Consider the following 23,633-nt stretch of genomic DNA (forward strand, 5'->3'; position numbering starts at 1 on the left):
GCCCTCTCGGGCCACCTAAATCAGTCATGCGCACTTTCCCCGTTCTCAATGCAGGCTGCATTACAGCCTTCATGGAGAACATGCCCACCCCTCTAGCCCCTGACACAGCACTCAGACCAATCCCAACGCTGCATTGCCGCATTGTGATTGGCTTAGGGGAGGTAGCCTGGCTGCCTGCTTCCTGTTCCTGTAGTGAAGACAGGAGAGCAGAAGCAGAGATGCGGGACCCGGCCTCCAGGTAAGTTTATTTATTTGTTTATTCCCCCCTCCCCCACCTGTGAGCCATTCCGGCCGCCTCTGACACTGATGTGTTCCTGAGCTGGCTGCCTGGTGGAAGGCTCTAGATCCCACAAGTCCTAGGGGCCCAGTGGTGACCTGGAGGGAGCCATTGACTAACAGGCACTGTGCCTGGAGGTGAAGCGGGGTCCTCCGCTCCGGTGCTGAAGACTAATACGGTGGCAAGGTTAAGACATTGCCTGCCCGTGGCCTCTTTTTAATTTGTATTCCCGGCACTGAGCTCATACAGTCCTCCTCTAATCAGTTTCACATCACGTGAAAATTGTGAACGACCGTACTCATACCACCTACAATTATACCAGTGGCGGTTTATCTTTGAGGGCGTCCGGGCTCCGCCCCAGTTACATTTATCAAGAGAATTCATTTTGAAATTCCCAAAGAATAACGCGTGTTATTCTTTGGGAATTTCAAAATTAAATCTCCACTCACTGTCTCTGCGAGTCTGCCCCACTCACCATTGTCACCAATACCGCTGTTGCTCCTGGCTGTTGTCACGTGATGCTTTGCTCCCAGGCGTCGCTGTTGCTCCTGGCTGTTGTCACTTGATGCTTTGCTCCCAGGCGTCCGGGCCCAAAGAAGCCTGCCCTGCTATGTGGTGTTTGCTGGCAGAGAACCTCACAGGCCTGATGGCTGTGATGTCATCAGCTCGGCAAAGACCTGGCTGCAAGGCCCAGTCTCCACCCCCTGTTAACGTGGAGGTTAAGTTAGCCCCGGGCGTTTTAAATGCAAGCCCGGGATCGCTAACTCTCCACGTCAATCAGAGTGGAGGAGAGCATGTCACGGTGTCACCTCACTCCTTCCCAACTCGTCACAGGGCGTGGTGGGGACCCACCCTATGACGAGTTGGGAAAGGGTGTGACAGGCGGAAAACTTAGGAGTGGAGTCTGCGCAGATCCGTCGGCTACAGCTGTAAGTCTGTTATTGAACCATAAAGAAAATGTGACTTCTAGCTGGCAGCAAATATCGTGAGGTGGAAGATAACTCATCAAAGTCCGTGATCGTTATGTGTAAGGTTTGATAAACTCATGAGAAAAATGACCGAATCATAAGGCAAGTTTTAAAGTATTATTTGCGTTGCTATGGCATTGTACAAAATGAATGAAAAAGAGTTTAGTGAAGAAATTACAATATGTGTGGTGGTAGCATACTTGTAACCATGTTACAGGTGCAGTGTGTGATTCAATAGCTAGATGTGGATTAATGCCACATGAGGAATACTAAAATCACAAAATGCGTGTGAAAAACATTAAAATGCATGAAAAAAGTGTGTCACACATGTTGAAATGATGAGCTGCCTGATAACATCGTGCTCTGCAGGTAGCCATGAAAATAAAGAGTTAGCAAGATTGCAGTTGGAAAGAGCTCTCCAACCCAGCGTTTTAAGCATTGTTTGAAACCCGATTTATTTTAATTAGCAGCAGCATGTAGAATGATATGAAGGCGCTCCTCCCCACCCCCTTTCCCTGCGTGCCTGATATGTATTTCCTTATTGCTACAGTGCCTGGAAAAGTAAACACGAGAATCCATCGCAGGTATCGCTTTAATCACACAGATCTGCTCAAAGCCATGTGCGGGTGGGCAGGCCAAATGCTTTGTTGCCATTACCAATGCTGACATCTTACAATTCAACCTATTACAGTTAAAGCAACTGGGATTCTTACAATTGAAGTAATCTTGTCACGTTCCAAAGTAAAACACTTTCCTATCAAGAAAAATAATTTCCCCAATCTTTTGGTTGATGGATGACAGCATACCTCGTTGTTCAATTTTTGTCTGCTGGGTTCAAATATCTAGTTGTTATTTTCAGAAAGGGTTCATTTTAAACCGTATTGCTTTTTGTTAAAGCAGTTCAGTGGATGACCCTGCTGCACACATCATTGTTTGAACTCCAAAATTGGGCTCACTCTCCACATAGCATTCAGGACAGTCATTTTCGCCCTCCCACTTTTAAATGGCACCAGCCGCCACTGAATTATACCCATTATAATGACGGGGCCACAGTGTGTGTACTGTCGACAGTGCAAATTGGGCACCTGATAAATGAAGCATAGGGTACGATATTTGATAATTTTCTTTGCACCCTATTTTGGTTTATGCACCTCGGGTGACTGCCCTTATTGCCTGTTATCTTGCATTTTTGGGATCCCAGGATTTTGTGTTGTATTTCCCGTAGTGATTGTGGTCCACGGCACTCAAGCTGTGGCAATGAAGGACCAGACACGATCACTTCTCAGGGCCTGCTGTCTGAAACGTAGCCACGGGCAAGGATTGAAATGGGCCCTCTGGCTCCTGTTTGCATGGTATATTCAGCAATAATCATGTTTTAGTGGGCATCTCGATCCTCTGGGCCCCAGTGTCACTGCACCTGCAGTGCTGCACAAATGGAAGCTACGCCTCTTCCGCTGTACACAGAACAGTGTCTCTAGCATCCCAGACAGTATTATTCTCTGGTATGACGAGGAGCAGTGAAGGCTGTCAGGTTTGTGTTCCTCGAAGTCCCCATCTTCACGAGAGACCTCAAAACATGGCTCTTCGATAGACCTCCTCCTTGATGGACTGGATCCTGCACCTCCCTTTCACCCCAGCGCCTTGAGACCGTTACGGGTGAGTAGTCGCACGTAACAAACCCATGATTGAGTGATGACTCTGGGATAGGAGATCGGCAGTGAAGGGGGGAGGGGGTCTGCTCCTCTCACACCTCTGAATCATTTTTTTTTTCTTCAATTTATTTATTTTTATTTTATTTATTTTAATTTCTTATATCGCGCTGGACTCAATCCCATAAGGGTATCTCCGCGCTTTGCTAACCAGAGAAATTATCGCAGTCTTTAAGGTACATTAGGAGGACTGAAATGCTTCCTGGAAGAGGAGTGTTTTCAGGGTCTTTCTAAAGGATAGGTGGTTACTGTTCATCCTTATTTCTGTGGGAAGTTTATTCCACAGAGCAGGGCCAACTGCTGAAAAAGCTCGATCTCCCTGCCTAGATCTTTTTGTTGCAGGGGGTTTCAGGAGTGCTTGGTTGCTTGAACGGAGTGACAGGCTAGGTTGGTACAGTTCAAGAACTTGAGAGAGATATTTAGGACTGTCCCCATATAGGCATTTGTGGACCGTACAGCATATTTTGAAACTGATACGCTGCCGTATAGGGAGCCAATGTAGCTCTACCAACAAAGGCTTAGAGGGAGTCCTGGCCGGCACACCCATGACCAGCCTAGCTGCTGTATTCTGGACCACCTGCAAACGTCCTACTGCATCAGCGTTTGCTAGCGTCAGCAGGCCGTTGCAGTAGTCAAGGCGGCTAGTAACCAAAGCCTGCACGAGTGTCTTCCTGTAAGTGTCAGGAAGATAAGGAAATACTCGTCTTAGGAGGCCAATAGTGTAAAAGCATAGTCCTGCAATGTGATTGGTATGCTCCTTAAGGGTCAGTTTTTGGTCAATCTTGACCCCTAGATTTTTAACATAAGGCTTAGATGTTGGAACTGGGCCCAAATCCAACGGCCACCATTCAGGAGACCAGAGGAGGCTCGCCCTGCCGAAGAGCATAACCTCTGTTTTTGCAACGTTACATTGGAGGCAGTTTGCGGCCATCCAATGTGACACTGCCCTCATACCCTCAGCAAAATTTTCCTTGACAATAGGGCCGAGGGTGCTGAAAGGGTAGAGGAGCTGGGTGTCATCAGCGTAGGAGACCGGTATGAACCCATATTTCCGCACAATCTCAGCAAGGGGGGCCACATATACATTGAACAATGTAGGGCTGAGACATGAGCCTTGTGGCACCCCCTTCGTGAGCGCCTTCGAGGTGGAACGATAGGGGCCCAGTCTGACAGATTGTGATCTCCCCGAAAGGAAACTCTCCAGCCAAGATAGTGCTAAGCCTCCGATCCCTACTCCCTGCAAGCGGCTGAGGAGGATGTTATGGGACACGGTATCAAAGGCCGCAGACAGGTCCAACAGCACTAGTATCATGGAACCTCCTCTATCCTGTGACATTTTGATCTTATCAGTCACTGAGAGGAGTGCCGATTCAGTGCTGTGGTTGGGCCTGAACCCAGATTGTGATTGGTCCAGGCCCCCTGTCGCCTCGATATAGTTGGAAAGAATGGAATTAACGTGTTTCTCAGCCAATTTGCTAATGAAAGGGAGTAGGGAGATGGGGCGGAGGTTGGAGAGTTCTGACCAGGGAAGAGTGGTGTTTTTCCGTATGGGGTTCTCTACCGCTTCTTTCCAGGGTTGTGGCAGTTGTCTCTCGGCAAAGGAAAGATTCATAAGCTTCTGAATAGTGGGACCTAATGATTCCATCAGGGTGGGGATCAATTTTGCAGGGATCAAATCAGTAGGGGAGCCAGCCTTCATATTGCCAATAAGGGTAGTCAGGTCTTTTGAGGTAACTTGTGGGATTGCATGGAGCGTTTTATCACGGGTCATTGTAGGGAGAGTCTCAGGGACCACAATCTCTAAAGGACCTGCAACTTTCGTAATTTTCTTATAAATCCCCTCAATTTTTTCTTCGAAGAACTGGGAAATGTTGTTGCAAAGATCTTGAGTAAAAACATCCGGGCTCTCACATATTACAGGGTTGGTAAAAGTCTGTATGATTTTAAATAGCTCTCGGGTAGAGTTACCTGCCTCTGTTATTTGGGAGGTAAGACTGATTTTCCTTGCTCTTTTTATATTTTTATAATAGGTGGTCATAGCTGTTAAATATCGATCTTTGTCTTCCCCCTTATGTGACCGTCTCCAAAGTTTCTCCAGTTTCCTGCACCCCTGTTTTTCTATTTTGAGAGCCTCAGTATACCATGCTTCCCTTTTAGCTATGGTAGGTTGCTTGACGACTTTTTGAGGAGCCAGAGTATTAATGGCTGCCATCAATGAAGAGTCAAATTTTGAGAGGGCTGTCTCAATATCATCCAAGTTTGTAAGAGCTGGCTGTTTCCAAACTTGAGTGAACCTATCAGGAGTAACTTTGTGCCATGGTCTACGTTTAATGGCTTGCGTGATGGAGTGATTGGTGGGTTCAGGTAAATGGAGGAAGGAAAAATCTAACATTTTGTGATCCGACCAGTGGATGTATTTAGGGGGATGACAGCGGATATTGGGAAGGGTGGTAAAAATTAAATCCAAAGTATGGCCACCTGTATGAGTGGGGCCATTATTACGGAGATGAAGGCCCAGCAGGGCAAGATCTGTTAAAAGTGCAGTAGTATCAGGGTGGTCAGCAACATCAATATGAAAGTTAAAATCTCCCAGTAAGATAAAATTTTCATTCGTTTTCATATGGGGAGCAAGAAATTCAGTCAAAGCTAGAGAAAACCCAGCATTAGGTCCGGGCGGGCGATACACTAGTGCTCCTTTCCAGTGTACCTTAGTGCTGACTTTTAAATGAAAAATAATTATTTCCATGGTAGGTAGCATTACCTGTTCTAAAACCCTAATATTCAGGCTGTCTTTGTACACAATGGCGATCCCGCCTCCTACTTTCTCCAGCCGGTCTTGGCGGAGAATTTTGTACCCCATAGGTATTCCCAAAGTGATAGTAGGAATAGTGTGGGGTTTGAGCCATGTTTCAGTTAAGAAACAGATCACAGGCTTAATACTATGTATAGAGTCCCAAAGTTGCATATAATGCTTTGGGAGGGACCTTACATTAAGTAAAAAACTTGTCCAGCCTTTTGGAGTGACTTTATCGTTGTTAGGGCACCCAACAAAAATGTTACAATGAGTAGCTTGAAAACCGCATATTAAACATGAAAAAGGCCCTTCAGGGCACACTGACAATCTGTTGGTACATTTGTATGTGCCCTGGGGTTGTAGGGCAAGGAGGGCATGCGCTGAATACCATGTATTGGGGGCGATCGTAGAACGGTCCATAATGTGAGGGGCAGAGTGGTAGGCCCCCGGCCCCGTCCTGTCGCGGACGGGCGCAGACGGGCAGCTCTTTGGCGGGTCTTCGGCGGGGCTGCGCGCGATCGCTGCGCGCTCAGGGAGGTGCGAGGGCTAAATAGCCCTGCGTACAGCCACTAGAGCGCTAACCGCTCGTAGTGGGACCGGAAGTGGTGTGAAAGCCTGCCACCCCCTTGCAAGAACGGGAGGTGGGAGGCGGTAACTATCGCTTCAGGTACGAAGAGAAGAGTGCCCTGAGACTAGTGAATGATGCGGTGAGGTTGTGAGGCAATGCGGACTTTCTAGTTTTAAAATCACAAAATGCAAATCACAATCAAAATTTTAAATTTAAAGCACATACAATTTTCCGCTTCTCGCTATGTCTCCACATACACATTCAGCAACTGCGAGCAAGTCTTAGCCAGCAAGCTAAGACTCCTAGGAATGCCACAGCCCCCTTCTCCCCCCATATGTACCTGTTTCTGAGCCTAAAATTTCCCATGCCTCCTTGAGCATTCCCACTTTGGCTTGAAAAAATAAGTCCAACTCACCTGCGGAAGGGTTTGTTTGCAGTGACATGTTTGACTCTATCCTGCTGCATGCTATACTAAACACCCCCAAAAATCAAGAGAGCAAAGTAAAAATTATTTTGGCTTTTTTTGGTTATTTGGTTGTGTTAGTCCACTTGTAGCACACTCTATGAAAAATCAGGCTTCAGATTGCTGTTCCTCCGTCCATACAGAAAACTAAAATGTATTAGGAACCAAGATATTGCAAGTTTCCCCCATATTTTTCATAGATTTACAACAGAACTCTGGATGCTGTATCCCCACCATGTTCTGAAATCTCAACCAGACATTTGCCCCCATCTTCTGCAATCTGCTGCTTTACTCTATAGGTCAATTGTAATTGGCACATTCTGAACAGTTATTTTATATAATCACTTTTAAACTGCAAGAATTACTTTTTTTGTGCAAAATCCTAGATTAGAAGTAGCTCTCTAGTTTTCAGGGTTAGTATAGCTAGTCTCTTTATTGATGCCATTACTGCGCTTTCACAATTGCCTTATTAACCTTCTTGCTTTATCAAATTTACTTGAAAATGCACCATTTGCCCACTCTTTTTTCGAATTTTCTCAGGGGGAAAACCCACTGAGTCCCCCTTATGACTGTCGGGCTCGTGCGCTGCGCCCGCTGCGCCCGCTGGCTACAGATCACTCATCCCAAACTTTTAAGCCCCACCACTTTCAAATTTCACCAGCCACCACTGGAGCCATCAGTCTTCTGCGCTCAGAGTATGTGGAAATGGTTGTGTTATTAAAGTTTGTGGAAATGTATATGCTAATGAGAACAATCATGGAAGCGTACACCTTTTGCACCTTTTTAGTAAAAAGTGCCATGTTGGTGTTGTTCGATCAAGCAGTGGGCGCTTCCAGTCAAACTTGCATTTTCGCTCTCTGCCTCCCCTCTCACTCTCTCTTTGGTTTACGAAAGTTGAAGATGGATATGCCACCTTAGAACACATAACATGCCATTAATCCGCAAGTCAGAACAATGACATGCTCTGGGGGGGCTGGATCTTGGAATAGTATAATTTACTATTCCAACTCCAGTCTGTGCAACAGTGCAGAAAGTGTTCGGTGTAAAATTCAACACCTTCTGACCATAGAGCAAGTTGTTGTTCTGACTTGTGGAGTAATGGCATGCGTTGTAACACCGTGGTCGTTGTAACAACCGTGTTGTAATTGCATGTGGTGTTCCAGATTCGGGGTAAACGATATTTACTGTTGAAGATCTGGAGCGAGCTCTTTTAATCAAGGAGGAATTAAATACATTACTTTGGAATGAAATTGAATCACTACATTGCTAAATGTGATACACTGTACTTTTCCTACTTCTCGTCCCCCATTTTGTTTGCTTCCTTCATTGGCTTTTCGAGCCCTATGGCTTGTCTTCAGACGTAACAAAAATATACAGTATTCTGTGACCCTTATTAATGGAAAAGTATCCCTTGAAACTAGGACACTTGCTTCCTCTCAGCCTGGGGGCCCGGGGGACTTCCTATTAGCGTGTGCGCTCGTGCAGAGCACAGCTGCTACCAGTGTTATTTAACTGGGCACTTCTGCGGGTTAGCGCGTGAACTGCAGACAGCACATCTCATACACCAACTTGGAATCGGAGAGTGGCAAATACTTATAACGGATGTATGACGTTACAACGCATGCATTTACATCGCATGCCTTTACAACGTAAGTATTACAACGCAGTCCATTACAACGCACAGTGCTTTTGGGCGCTGGCTGGTGAATAGTTTAATTTACTATTCCAACTCCAGTCCCCGTGGTCACTAGGGAAGGTTATTGGATAGTAAATTAACCTATTCCCTATCCTAGAGCGCCCCCCAGAGCAATGCGTTGTAATAGTTTGCGTTGTAATGGTTGCGTTGTAAAGGCTCTGCGATGTAAAAGTTGCGTTGTAAGTGTTGTTCACCCTTATAACTGGGCCCTGCGCGAGCACACACAACCCTGCGACGGCTCCTGGAGAATAATGTGATGCTCCTAACTTTTATTGTTCTGTCTAGTTTTAATGGCCCACCCATGATGAGTGCTAAGATTTAGTGTTGACTGTATTTGAAAGGATCGTTTTTCCCATCAAAGCAGTAATATACAATGTGGCAGGATGTTAATATAGATTGTGGCAGAAGGGTAATATACAGTGTGGCAGCATGGTCATACACAATGTGGAAAGATGGTAATATACAATGTGGCAGGAAGGTGATATACAATGTGGCAGGATGGCCATATACGAAGTGACAAGATGGTAATATAGATTGTGGCATGGTTGTAATATTAAGTGTGGCAGTACGGTCATACACAATGTGGAAAGATGGTAATATACAATGTGGCAGGAAGGTGATATACAATGTGGCAGGATGGCCATATACGAAGTGACAAGATGGTAATATAGATTGTGGCATGGTTGTAATATACAGTGTGGCAGCATGGTCATACACAATGTGGAAAGATGGTAATATACAATGTGGCAGGATGGTAATATAGAATGTGGCAGAAGGGTAATATACAGTGTGGCAGGATGGTCATATACAATGTGGAACTACTGTAATATACAATGTTGCAGGATGGTGATATACAATGTGGCAGGGTGGCGATTCTCCTGAGTTTGACTTGACTTTCCTCTGCTCACATTTGAAGATGTTGGACAACATTTTGGGCCTTATTTACAATGAATGAACACAGCCATTTTGCTGCGCTGCGTTTATTCTGAAGCACAGGGATGAGTCATATCTACAACGATATGACAGATCTCTTTGCTCGCCGCTGCGCTGGTGCACAGTTAGCTGCATGGTGCGGACGCAGGCACCCTTGCACCATGGTGCAAGGATGCCTGCATCACGGGGATGATTGTTTATGTGCAAGAAGGTGTCCCTTCCTGCACATAAACAATCTGAAATGGCATTTTGAAACTTCTATGTGTGCTACATTAGCGCACATAGAAGTTGCAAAATGTCATTTTTTTAAAAATAATTGTGTATGTGCAGGAATTGGCACCTCCTGCACATAAACAATCACAAGAGGTGATGTCCTCGTTCTATGTGTGCTGCAGAAGGCAGTACGCATAGAAAGAGGAAAAACTATAAGGAGAAATTAATACATTTCTCCTTGTTGCGCCTCCCTAACCCTCCACCGGTGAGGTGTAGCATTCAGACGCATTTCCAGGTTTACAATTTCTTGTAAATCTGAAAATGTGTCGGGGTTCCATGGGTGTTGCATGGGAAAACCCACAGAAACATCCATGGAACACCCCTTCACGCAAAGTGCTGTGTGTAAAGGGGGCGTATTTATAAGGGAAGGAAAAGCAACACAGGGTGGCTGTTCATGTCCTTGTAAATATGGGGCAGCAAAATGCCCCGCCAGTGCATCACAAAAAGTGACGCACCGGCGGCACAGGGGGCTTGTAAATAAGCCCCTTTGTATTGTATGTTATCTTTGAGTGTAACAAGCAAAGTGAGGGTTGGTACATGATAGTATAGCCAAACGAGAACAGCAGAAAAGACTTAAAAATGTTAAAATGTCTTCACTTACCAGCTCAATTAACACAAGTTCTTTTAAAGCAGCACCACGTGTATATCAAAGAGCTGGTGGGTAAACATGGATCCACAGTACGTATAATTTACCAGAGTTCAACCCAGCCATACGCCAGATGTATGGAATGATTCACCCTCAATTTCCCACTTAGTGATTCGTCTGTTTAGTACATCACACAATGGCAGTTATTCTGCGGTCCCTTCAAAATAGCCTTGTTGTGACGTTTGAAGATCAATGGAACAGTCTGGCCAGCAGGTAAGTTTCAATCAAGAATCTGCTTACAGTGATTAACCGCATGCGTGCGGCGGCTATTTTTGCGCTACGCGGCTTTTTTCAAAAAGCCGCGTTACATGACGAGCTGTGCTCGTCAGCAGCGTGCGAGCGGCACGACTCATGATGAGCTCAGCTCGTCATGAGCGCCGAAGGGGTTAAACAGAACCACTATGTCACCTTTTGAGCTGTTACAGAATACCTTGAGACCACTGAAAGAGAGAAAGGCAGATAAATAGAAAGGTAAGCCCTCTGCCACTCCATGCTCCTCTATGAGCACCAGGGCCCAGATTTACGAAGACTTTGCTTTGGGTTTACATTACTTTTTAATACAGACTCGATACAAAGCGTGGGCTTGGCATTTACAACTGAACACACCTTGCATTGGATTGTAAAACAAAGTAAAGCAGCAAAGCGTTATTTTGCTTCGAGGGGAGTTCCATGGCTGGTGGATAGCTGTTGGTTTTGATGCTAATTCATAGCACACAGAAATCCGGCGCCTTCCTAAGGCAGGCATAACAAGGACAAATATTTTCATTTCTCCTTGTTTTTTGCCCCTTTGCATATGTGCTGCATTCTAAATCACAGATACAAAGCAAAAAATGCCTTACAACATAGTTTTATACAGGAAGAGACCCCTTCCTGCACAAAAACAATGCTGACAACAGCACAGACACCCTTACACTATAGTGCAGGGGTATGTGCAATGGTAGCCAAACGGGGGGGGACAGAGAGAGAGGGAGAGGGAGAGGGAGAGAGAGAGAGAGCAAGAGAGAGAGAGAGAGAGAGAGGGAGAGAGAGAGAGAGAGAGAGACTGACTGTTCTGCTCTTTCCCATGCACGCAATGCAGTGCGGCAACTTTACTTGCTCCATGGTGCAAGGATGCCTGCATCACGGGGATGATTGTTTATGTGCAGGAAGGTGTCCTGTGTTGCACGCTTTCTTACTAAATCTGGCCCAAGTTTCCTTGTGGATGGATTTGAGAAACCAGGTTAATTTGTCTCGTCTTTTCACTGTGATGAACCTGAAAGTGAATTGTATTGATTACTCGGGGTTGCAGCCAATACCTGGGGCGTGCGCTTCAGGACTTCTCTGCCCCGACCAGCAATCCACTTGCAGAGAGACCAGGAGGGCGCAGGCCCCGGCACAGCGTTTCCGGCCCTGGGCTTCATCAGGAGGTTAATAGACTGATGAAGCCGGCTATTGGAAGATCACAGCTTGAGTTACTGACCCGCCGTTTCCACTCTGCAGAAGGCAGGATATTTTTTGACAACAATTGCTTCCAGTAATTGTAACCTTGAAAGGTAGAGAGAAGACGAACACATGCAGCCTGCTTCCAGAGCCCTGGGGCGGAGTGATCCTCACTCTTCCGGGCCTACAAAAGGCTCACATTCAAGTATTCCACTGACTATTTCTTTATTTGTTGCTGTCATCAATGTATACCGTGCTGATGATTGGATGGCATGACTAGGGGCTTCAAACTGAATTATGCTGATATGGAACCTCAATGGCTGTTTTCATAATAACAAGTCCTTCACAGTTCTGACCTTGATTGTTCACATGGATGAACATACAACCTCTGCAATTTTTTATTGGCATATCCACAATTTTTACCATAGCTTGCTGCACTCTTTATTTGTTATAATAAGGAGTTGTAAAGAGACATGAGCTCATAATGAGGAAGGGCAAAGGAATGTAAGCACTTGAAATCCACTTGTACACATCCCATTAAATATAGGGGGAGGGGTGTGGTGCAGCGGCCAGAGCGGCTGACTGCGGGGCGCGGGGTTCACCGTTCGATCGCCAGCGGCACCTCAGCTGAGCACCATGTGACTCTGGGCAATAATCTCCCCGATGGCCTTGGAACCCTTATGGGGGTGATATGTTCGGGTGATATGTTTGCGTGATATGTTCTTTACAAATAGGAATTATTATTATTATTATTGAAGACATTTAAAGTGGGTGTAAGCATAGTGTAATCACTTAATTGCCTTTATTTGTGAAGAAGTGTACTTGATGTGTGTTACTGTGTAAGTGGTATAGGCCCTGGTCTAAGAATTTATATGTTGCTAACACATGAATTAGAATTTAGAAAAGAGGAGATATAACCGTGTTACGTATCGTATGCTGTAATAGCGTAGCTTGCCCTTCAAGTGCCACCACACTCCCTTATAAAGGGGCAGCAGGAGGAATGGTTTAATAATTCACTTATCTTCAGACTATCGGACGGTCCTCACAAAAGCGGACTGTAGATTGCATGTTCTAAGAACGCGGTTATCATCGTACAGGTTTTGGCAGCTCATTGTCGGAGATCCTCGTCTCCCTTCTGACCCACTGGCCCTTCACTCCTCTGGGCTCATCTTGCGCCTTTTTGTGTTACTGCCAATCCTCATTAGCACCAGGTGAGGCTCGTTAGCTCCATCCCTGACATATCTTCTGCTGAACCCTTTTGCAATCCTTTCAAAGGGCAGATAGCTTTCTGCAGCCTGCTAGTGAGCCACACGCCATCAGCGACTATGTCACAGAGTACTCCGGAGGCCTGTAGGCACGAGCCTCGCTTCTCGCATGTGGTGGAGTGAGTAGCCACCTGCTGCATCTTAGATTCTAGCATCATCCTTCCTGAGCTAAGAATTTGGAAAAATTATTGACATGATCAAAACCGCCTAAAAATGGAGACTTGCAAAAATTAGGAACACAAGCATTCAAATCGTGCTAATAACAACAATAAAATCTTAACACAATATTAGACTGAATCCCATGGGAATAAAACAAGGTAATTAGTTGGAATACAATTAAATGAAGAACAAGTTCAAGTGGTGGTTGGATGAAGGAGTGATTTTTCTCCTTGTCAGAGTTGCCATTATTTGGCCCGTCCTTTTTTTCCATAAGTAAGTACAAATTGAGACCTAAAGGAGAGACGGAGTAATTTAGCGGGAAAGAACCACTGTCCAAGTGGGAACTTTTTCAGGAATTCTGGTGCTAATCAGGTTTTACTGTTTTTTTGTGTGAATCATAGCTTTTTACCTCTGTTGTCCAGGGGCATGATCCAACTATTGGACCCAAAGCTGATCACCAAGCGCACTCCTTTAGCACTTGACTCTGTGGGAAGCAAATGAGAGCAATCTAAGACTCACCCATGTAGGTGATGTAGAGTTAGACACTCAGCACTCATTAGACATCAAACAGCTGTCAATAAAAAAATGTAATAAGTTCCTTCCGATTACTCACTCAACTAGAAATACCAAGCATAATAAATCAAGATAATTTCTTACAGGTACTAATAGGAAGAGTAGCCACAGTATCCTTGGGGACAATCTATAGTAGTAAGGTGCATTGGCCCTTTGAAGAGGAATCTCTGAGGCCCTTTGTGCAGCTTGTGTAACTTAATTCACTCAGAGTGACTAGAAATTAGAGTGGAGCGCAATCTCCCCACCTCATCATCTGGGCTCAATGTCATGGTATGGTTCTGCCATGTTCACGTAGTTCTTTGGTAGTAGGGCACACCTGCCAGTGTCGCTTTGAGTGGGGGCACTCTATGGTGGTCTGCATGGCCCAGTAAGTGGAGAGGATGCTTTCTGCTCCAGTCCAGCCAATGTATTTGTGCTGTTTCTTTGAGAGCATTGGCACTTGCCAATCAGGTCAGCACCAGTGAAGAGGAGGTTGCATAAAGGTTGCCGTGCTTGTAGTCCATGCGGTCCTCTGACTTGGATTCATTCCTGGACCCATGTACAACACACCATACAAATGAGCTAGAAGCCTACCCCGGCTTGCAGAAATGATATTCTCGTGCTGGTGCAGTCTCCTCACAGCACTTGTAAGTTTCCTCTTGTACTTCAGCAACAGTGGCAATGGGATTCATCCAGCACCTGAATGCTTCGTGGCCCTAGACTCATGGCTTCAGAGCTCGCTCTGTCCAGTTTATCCTGGCACCTTCCAATTCAGGTGTTGGTGCAGACCCCAGTGCTGGATACACTTCTGAAACCACGCGACTCACCCATGTCTCACATTGGCACAGTATTATCTTGATGCCACAGCACTGAGCCATCTTGCTTAGTCTCCTTTAAATTCTCATTTACATTCACAGCAGCGTCTTCCTTGTACAAGGGTACCTCCAGCGCCATTTTTTAAGCCGTTGATCAGTTCTGTCCTTGTAGTTGGAAGCAGCCCCTTGTGATAGGCACACTGCATTTTCCCAAGTTGCTAATACTGAGCTCAGAAAGAGGAGTTGGCAGTTGTGGCCTCTCTAGCCCAGGCACTCTAAATGTTCTTATGGTCTCCACTAATTTGGGATCCAAGGCTTTTGGACAGGGCGCTACAGAAGTCTACTCTTCCGACCATGAAGCCCAGCTCTGGCTCTTGCTCCAGCCAATGAAAAAGTCTCAGCGCACATGCATGATAGGACTGTAAACTGACTGAGTCAGTCGGAAGAGCTCTGACGTGACCGTGAAGATTCCTGCTGTGATTTCCGCCCGACAATGAGGCCCTGCGTGTGTTGTCTAAGGTTTAAGGGAATTGAGTTCCTATCCAGGCCAGCCTCACACCAGAGAGCAGTTGCATATAGTAAAAAAATATTTAAAAATGTAAACATTTTATTTTACTTTACTCTAAAAAATTAAAAACATGGCAAAAGATATTATAAATCACTCCTATAGAGAACGGTATCACAAAGAAATGTAGAGAAGGTCATAGACAAACCATGTAGAGCACCTATCATGTTCTGTGGTTGAGGTTGCTTCTGGCTCCTGACGGCGTCCAAGATGGTGGGCGCGGCGTTTGGCCCTCTCCCCGAGGTAAGCTTGTTCTTGGTGCTCAGTCTGGGTGTGGAAGAGCCAACATCGTGGAATGTCTGCTTTCTCCCCGATGCAAGCAGGCACGGGTCTCACATGAAAATTTCTGCTGGTCCCTTTCCTTTCCCCTCTCCGCACTGTGTTTCAGCTGAGGACCAGAGTGGATTGAGATCAAAGAGGCATATAACACCGTGTGAGTCTTAGTGGAACTCTTTCTCCATAAAGCGTCTAAGACTCCTACAAACTGCCCTAGACCTTTTATCTGGTTTAATATAAGCAACCTTTCAGGGCTCAATAAGGAGGATGTTTTCCACAAGGAAAAGGTTATCAACTAAGTGCTAGTTGAGAGACGGGAGAGAGGGGGCGCCTTGCCATTGCTATGTCCAGAAGTGTTTTATAGTGACTTCCACCGGGCAGATAGCAGCGCAACTTAGGGGGGAGCAATAGGCTTTCCTTTGGGCAGAAAAAACATGTGGCACTGTTGTGGGGCCCGCTTGTGTAGTCACAGGAGCGTCTTGCAACTCCCTCAGAGGATGTATTTCACTACAACGCACACTTTTACAACGCATACCTTTACAACGCATTTTTCACAACGCAACATCCATTACAACGCATTCCATTACAATGCATGCCATTACAACGAAAAATAAAAAACTACATTTACAACGCATTCCATTACAATGCATAATACCTTTACAACGCATACCATTGCAACGCATAACATTACATTGCATGTTTGGTAAGTATTGGATAGTGTAGGGGTAAAATGTACTATTCTAACTCCAGGGGGTGCAACAGTAGGGTAAGTGTTGGATAGTGTAGGGGTAAAAATTACTATTCTAACTCCAGGGGGTGCAACAGTAGGGTAAGTGTTGGATAGTGCAGGGGTAAAAATTACTATTCTAACTACAGGGGATGCAACAGTAGGGTAAGTGTTGGATGGTAATGTTATGCGTTGTAATGGTATGCGTTGTAATGACTGCATTGTAAAGACATGCGTTGTCGTGGTGTGCGTTGTAGTGTCATGCGATGTAATGGTTGCGTTGTAATGGCATGCGTTGTAATGGATGTTGCGTTGTAAAAGTTTTGTTGTAATGGTAGTGCGTTATAAAAGTTGCGTTGTAAAGGTTGTTTCCCCCCCCCCCAGGCATTCCTCAGTGCTGGTCTTTAAACTATGATGAAGCATCCCTCAAGAAATCTGGCAACAAAGATTCGCTCTGCTACTAATCCCTTACGAAATACAAAACATCACAGCCATACCTTCTTTACCAGAGGGGCCGGACTTAGATTCCCCGGGACAGAGCTACACACTATCTCACATGATGGATTCTCACAATATCTAGTCAGTGAGGGAAAAGGCAAGTTGGTTTTTGCACCTACAAAGAGAGAGTCTGCCCAGGGAAAAGATTCCACACTATATGGAAGCTAAAGAGTACGGCTCAATAACTACAGAAGAGATACACCTCAACCTCGCCACAAAGGACAAAGAGCCCAGTGCCACTACAGCGGAGAGATCTTTGGAATCTTCTGAAGAAGGTGAAAGGGGCAAAGCCACCCACCAAATAGTATTCCAGGGGCTAGGAAGTAGCAAACATACCACTTATTCAATAACGCTTGCTTCAAGGAACAACGTAAAGTGGGGGGACATCTAATACTGGAAGATAACGAACCTAGTATGGATCTTATTTCCAAACAGGTATATCCTGAAGCTACTGCTCAAAATCTGGATTTAACAATCACGCGAGTACATTGTCTTCCTGCTGTCCAATCTCCTAGACCTTTATGCATTAAGGGTGCGTGCTTTCAAAAATTAAAAAGGATATAGAATAATGTATGCGCTGAAGACGATTTTCCCTAAAGTTCTTTTTTCCTATCCCACTTCAAATGTAGATTAAGACGAGCAACCAAGCTTTTGCACTTCTTTTTTTATATTTTTAGAAGAATGATGGTAAAGAAAGACCTATTTAGCTGGGGCGTACGGGAAACATCCTTTAAAAAGCAACTTTTACCACGCAGTGCCTTTACGACGCAACTATTACAACGCATGTCATTACAACGCATAGTGCTGGGGGGCGCTCTAGGATAGGGAATAGATTTAATTTACTATCCAACACCTTCCCTACTATCCACGGGGACTGGAGTTGGAATAGTAAATTAAACTATTCACTATCCAGCACCCCTAAGCTCTATGCGTTGTAAAGGCATGCGCTGTAAAAACTGCATTGTAAAGGCATGCGTGGTAAAAGCATGCGTTGTAATGTCATACATCCGGGGCATACTTGCTTAAGATATTGACTGCAGAGTAGGAAAACGTAGAAAAGCTTACTTAAACAGAAGAAATTCTGAAAACAAGTCTCAGGATGCATTTGTCCAGGACACTGGGCCTAGATGAGTTTACGGCTCGTTTCTGCAAAACATATAGCCACCAATAATAATTAAAGTCTACCAAGAGGTAACTAGTGAGAAGGAGGTAACACCACCAATGACAGAATCTACCACAAACCTCATTCTGAAGCAGGAAAAAAACGGATATTTATGTTTTGTACACACCAATTTCCCTGCTTATCAATATAAAAATACTTCCCTAAATTGTGTGTTATTAAAGACCTCGTCCATCCTGATCAATAACACTTCATTTATTGAGGGAGACAATTGACAATGCGAAGAAAGCCTTTCTTCTTGTAGATTTAGGGAAACAGTGTGAGGGATGAGTGATCCTAGTCCCCCTGATTACTGAAAACGTTTTTGGGAGGCAGGAATAGGATTTCAGGCAGACATCCCACTAGGAGGAAGCTTCTGATGGAGGCAAATGGCAGGAGGTTGTGCACCTAAGGTGAGGGTAAATTTAACAGAAATCTATCACAATATATACATATAAAGAGGGGGCTCAAACAGGGGAGCCATCTTGCTCCACATAAACTGGTCAATGGGATACCATCGGGAGGAGATGAATTCAAACTCACTATGTTTGCAGATGACATATTGCTCTCCCTTATGGATCTCATGAACTTTCTGGATTCAAAGTTAACCTGATCCGGTCATAGGGGCCAAAGATCTTGGGTTCAAACGGTGCTGTCCAGACTTCAAATGGCATTGCCCCCCTCTAGTTGGAAGACTCTAATATTGGGAATTTGGACTTAGACGTAGCAGGGTCAATAGCAACAGCCAAGGAAACAAATTTAAAAAAAATTAAGGATGGCAATAAATATGGAACTGGGGGAACTAGAAGCATAGATTGATTTCTTGGCTGGACTGCAATTGAGGCATCAAAATAATAAAACTAGCATTCATCTTATGTGAGTCCAGAAAATGCATTGCATTGAATACATTGTAGAATTACAACCTTACTGTGCAGAGCTCATATGGCAGGACAAAAAGTTGAGAGTCAAGAAAAGACAATCCACAATGTGGATTCACCAGGGAAAACTGTGAGGGTTACTTCAATATATATTGCAGCACACATCGGATATTTAATTGACTGGACTAGAAGAGAAGCTGATAAGCGTTGGTGTTTGATCAGTCACACAATAACCACATCGCTGCTTAAGAGTTTCCCCTGCTGTGCTGGACAGCAACGAAAACGGGTGTGGTCATGACGAGTTCAGCTCGTCATGAGCACCTGAGAGGTATATGCCATGACAAGCTGAGCTCGTCATGAGCATGGAAGGGGTTAAGCATAAGACCACTTTGGGAGGTTCCATGGGTCCCCAAGGTAAAAAGAGATTCCAAACTATATACATCTTCTAATTGGAGCAACCATGAAAATTTGGGGCAGAAAAGCAGTACAGACAGCCCTGATTTTAAACCTCTTTACACCTCAATATGGGGGTTAAAGATTTCACACCAAGGATGGATATGCATGTAGAACCCATTGACCAACTCAAAATAGAACCTCAAGAAACAGATTTTTTCAGATGTTTCCAGGTCCGACACTTGGCCATGCAGTAGGATATTAAAAAGGGGGAACCCCATTTGAGAAACTCCTTATCATGATGACGAGAGGCATGTCATTTTTGCATCTATTCTTTACTTAACGTAATTGAATGAGGTGTTATTGGGAGAAGAGTTGGCCTAACGGCTAGGGTGGTCAACCTTGAATCTGGGGAACCGGGTTCGAGTCTCGACAATGACGCTGAGCATCCTGTGAATCTGGGCAAATCACTTAATCTCCCCGTGCCTAACAAAAATGAATGTGTCCTCATGTAACGCAACTAGTGCTATGTAAAGAGGTCTGATACCTGATACCTTCCGGTGAAGTCGTGCTAGATAAAACTCTGTTAAAAAATGGTGAGGAATAGTCAAGGCTTGGGAAAAAGAACTTGAAATAACATAGATACCAACCAATGGCAGGCCATAACAGCTAGAGCTAACAATTTTGTGCATTATGTAAAGGGAAAGGAAACCCTGTTGAAGATTCTGTATCAATAGCATAGCACTCCCGTAAGATTAAGAACAATGGGCACCGATGGAGAACCCAGTGTTGGAGGGGATATGGAGAAACAGCCTCCTTAATAGATATAATCTGGTTCTACCCAGAAGTAAGACCCTTTTGACATGAGGTGAAAAATATAATTAAGGAAGTCATGGGATCCCAAATAGCAGTGTCCAGAAGTCGTACTATTGGGTATCCCACCTGAGGAAATATATCTCCCATTCAAAAGGAAAGGGAAAATGATATTGCACATGTTGCTATCAGGATACAAATGCATACTAATGGGTTAACCAAAAAAGACTACTGGGTTCGGGCTCCCAACAGTAAGGCCAAGCCACTGACCAATCCAAAACTGAACAAATGCCAATACTGTTCTACTCAATTTCTCCAAACCTTTTCATGACACATTTGATTTAAACTAAATGTGAGTGTGAAGTTGCCATTCACTTTGAATCAATCACTTATTTTATTCAAATTTGTCATACATATGTTGGTTAGATTTCACCAAATTTACATCATAAATATCTACAATACAAAAAAAATACATTTATTACACCATAATTCTGTACATATTCACACCCATTCATTTCTCTCATTCACACAGATACATCTTATCCCATCCACATACACCCTATATACACACATTTACATATACATTTCAATGAAATAAAAGAACCATAGCAAAAAGTCCAGACTTTTGCATTCAATGCGTACGGTTCCTCTTCGTGATTTGAGGATTCTTCAATTCTACTTGGAGTTCTTCACGAAGGCTTACATCTGTATTCTGCACGAGTGCAGCCACAACCAAAAGATTTAAAAGGAAATACAAGTGATTAAAATACAACCGAGTGGCTCTGGATTTTTTGTTGAGTGCCGGAACAAGGTTTTCTTCATTTACGCTTTGGGTCCTGATGAGAACTCCATACCAGATAGGAGTTCGAAACGCGTAGACCACTGTATTGTTGAGCCATAAGACTTTCAATTCCAACAACTTTGCTCCAAACATAAGGAAATAAGACGAATTTGATACTATGGTTTTTTATTTCATAGAAATGTATATGTAAATGTGTGTATATAGGGTGTATGTGGATGGGATAAGATGTATCTGTGTGAATGAGAGAAATTAATGGGTGTGAATATGTACATAATTATGGTGTAATAAATGTATTGTTTTTGTATTGTAGATGTTTATGATGTAAATTTGGTGAAATCTAACCAACATATGTATGAAAAATTTGAATAGAATAAGTGATTGATTCATAGTGAATAGGAACTTCACATTTAATTTAAATCAAATGGGTCATAAAAAGGTTTAGAGAAATTGAGTAGAATAGTATTGGCATCTGTTCAGTTTTGCATGTACTAATGGATTAGGACACAACAACAACCCCAACGGAGAATGTAGGAAGTCTATGGTGGTTGTTTTGGATGTGAAAATGGTGAAAACTGCACAAAACAGAGAAAAGGACTTCAGGAAACAATGATGGTTGTTAATAGGAAATTCTACAAACTGAATGTCTGAGAAGAATAAAAACATTGGGTATCAGTGGCAGCTGGCGACCATTGAAAGTGATGGGGCGTAACCCTTGGCTTGAATTTTAGAGAGTGAGACTTACTCACTTAGAGGATTCGCGGGGTTCACTCACACTTGCTTGCACTCAGGCTTACTATCTCACCCATTCACACTTGGTCTCATTCACTTACTCTAATTTGCACTTGCACTCGCTTTTACTCAGTCTCACTAACTCACGCAGTCTCACTCATTCTCATTTTGATCCACTTAGTCTCACTCATTCTTAGCTTCTCTCAGTCCCACTCATTCTCACTCTTTCTGATTCACTCAATCGCACTCTGAATCACTGAGTCTCACTCTGATGTACTCATTCCCGCTCAGTCTCACTCATTCTCTCCTAGTTTCCATGAGTCTCTCAATCATTCTGCATGGATCACTCAGTCCCACTCATTTCGATTCACTCAATTTCATTGTGACTCACTCATAGTCAATCAGTCCCATTCATTTTCACCTAGTCCCACCTGGTCTCACTCATTCTTATTCACTCAATCACACTCGGCTCACATGGTCTCTGTCAGTCTCAGTCAGACTCACTCATTCCAGTCCAATCTCACTCATTCTCTCCTAGTTTCGATGAGTTTCCCCATGCCTCATTTGTTCATCCTGATTCACTCAGTCCCACCCATTCTGTTTCACTCAATCTCACTGTGACTCACTCATACTCAATCACTCTCACGCACTCAGCCCTACTCAGTCTCACTCATTCTGACTCAATCAATTTCACGTTGACTCAACCACTGAGGACCACTAAGGGCCTTAATTTGGCCATGTGGGCACTAAAATAGAGCAATTGGTGTTTTGATTTTTCAGACCATACCAATGCTCCTAGGACAAGTTTCCTTGCGATATTATTTTCCCTTTCCTATATGTAATGTAAATTAAATATCGACAGTGGTCTCCTTGGAAGTGTAAGCAAGAATTGCTTGGCTAAATGCGTACAGAGCTCCACTCTCTGCAAAGAGCAATTGGATTAATTTACCTGCACAGTTTCATCAATGATATGAAAAACACATTGCATTACAAAACAGGTGCTCCAACCAAAACGGCGCAGTGAGAAAGGTATGGTGGCAAATGTGAATAAATGTGCACTTCTGCTATTTATAGGCATATATACAAAAACCCGGGGATGATAAGAAAATAATTTTAGCAACAAGGCTCCAAGTAAGAGTGCAATGTACATTATGTCTATCAATATCAGTCCACTAGAACAGGTTGTCGACGCTGCAACCCTAGAAAAAAATCATTTGGAAAAGGGTAATCCGCCATAATGAGAGCCTGCCTGCATCATCTATTCCATGCCCCTAATAAATGTGGGCTACTAGAATAAGATCTATTTATGGTTATTACAAGCCAAGCCTATTCGCTGCATTTCTACCCATTGGGAACTTTCCAAGAGTTTCCTGACACCGGTGGACCAACATTCCTTCAGTATTTTACATTAATGCATCACTACACTAATGGTTGCTTCCATATTTTGGTCTGATGATGAACCTTTTCCAATTGGTTTTGCATGTTTGGGTTTGAATCCTGGCAAAGTCCATACTGACTTCATCCTTCTGAGGTCAGAACATTGAGTTCCATTAAATTGGATAACAGAAAAAACTAAAGGCATTTGTAAATGGCAGACTGCCAGATAAAAAATAAATTAACAAATTGTTATCACGCACCTTCATGTCCAGAAAATCCTTGGTAAAATGTTTGCCTTCAATTTCAGGTGTGGCGACTTTTTAGTCACTGATTGAAATATTGGTTTGGCTTTATTTTCACCAGAAATACTGGCGCACCTTTTGATGCTCAATCTGAAGGAAATTCTTCTGATGGCAATCAATGAGCAGCACAGCCCCAACAGTCTCACATCCGCCCCCACCTGCTGCCATCATGTTAAGGATTTTGCATTAGCATAACTGCAGAAACAGGATCTGAGTGTCTGAATATTCACTCAAAATGTCCACTTTTGACCAGTGGTGGCTGGTGATATCTGAAAATGTGGTGGGGCATAATACTTGCCACAGCTTCACCTCATTGTTTTCCTATGGTGCTCTCACACACAAATGTACCCATAAACCTGCACTCTTTACTTTCACCCACAAACTTGCACACTCTCACACCTTCACAATCACTGACCCTCACTCACAACTAGAGCTCTGATGTGAACGCCTGTGGTACCGGTGTTCCGCTTTAATAGTGCAGCAGATACAGCTGCACCAGGACCTCTCTGCCATGGTGCAAGTGCACTTGTTGCACCATTGATACAGACGGCCCTGGCTCACTCCGATTCTAAATCTC

The sequence above is a fragment of the Lissotriton helveticus genome, chromosome 7, assembly GCF_964261635.1.
Source record: "Lissotriton helveticus chromosome 7, aLisHel1.1, whole genome shotgun sequence".
In the NCBI taxonomy this organism is placed as follows: domain Eukaryota; kingdom Metazoa; phylum Chordata; class Amphibia; order Caudata; family Salamandridae; genus Lissotriton; species Lissotriton helveticus.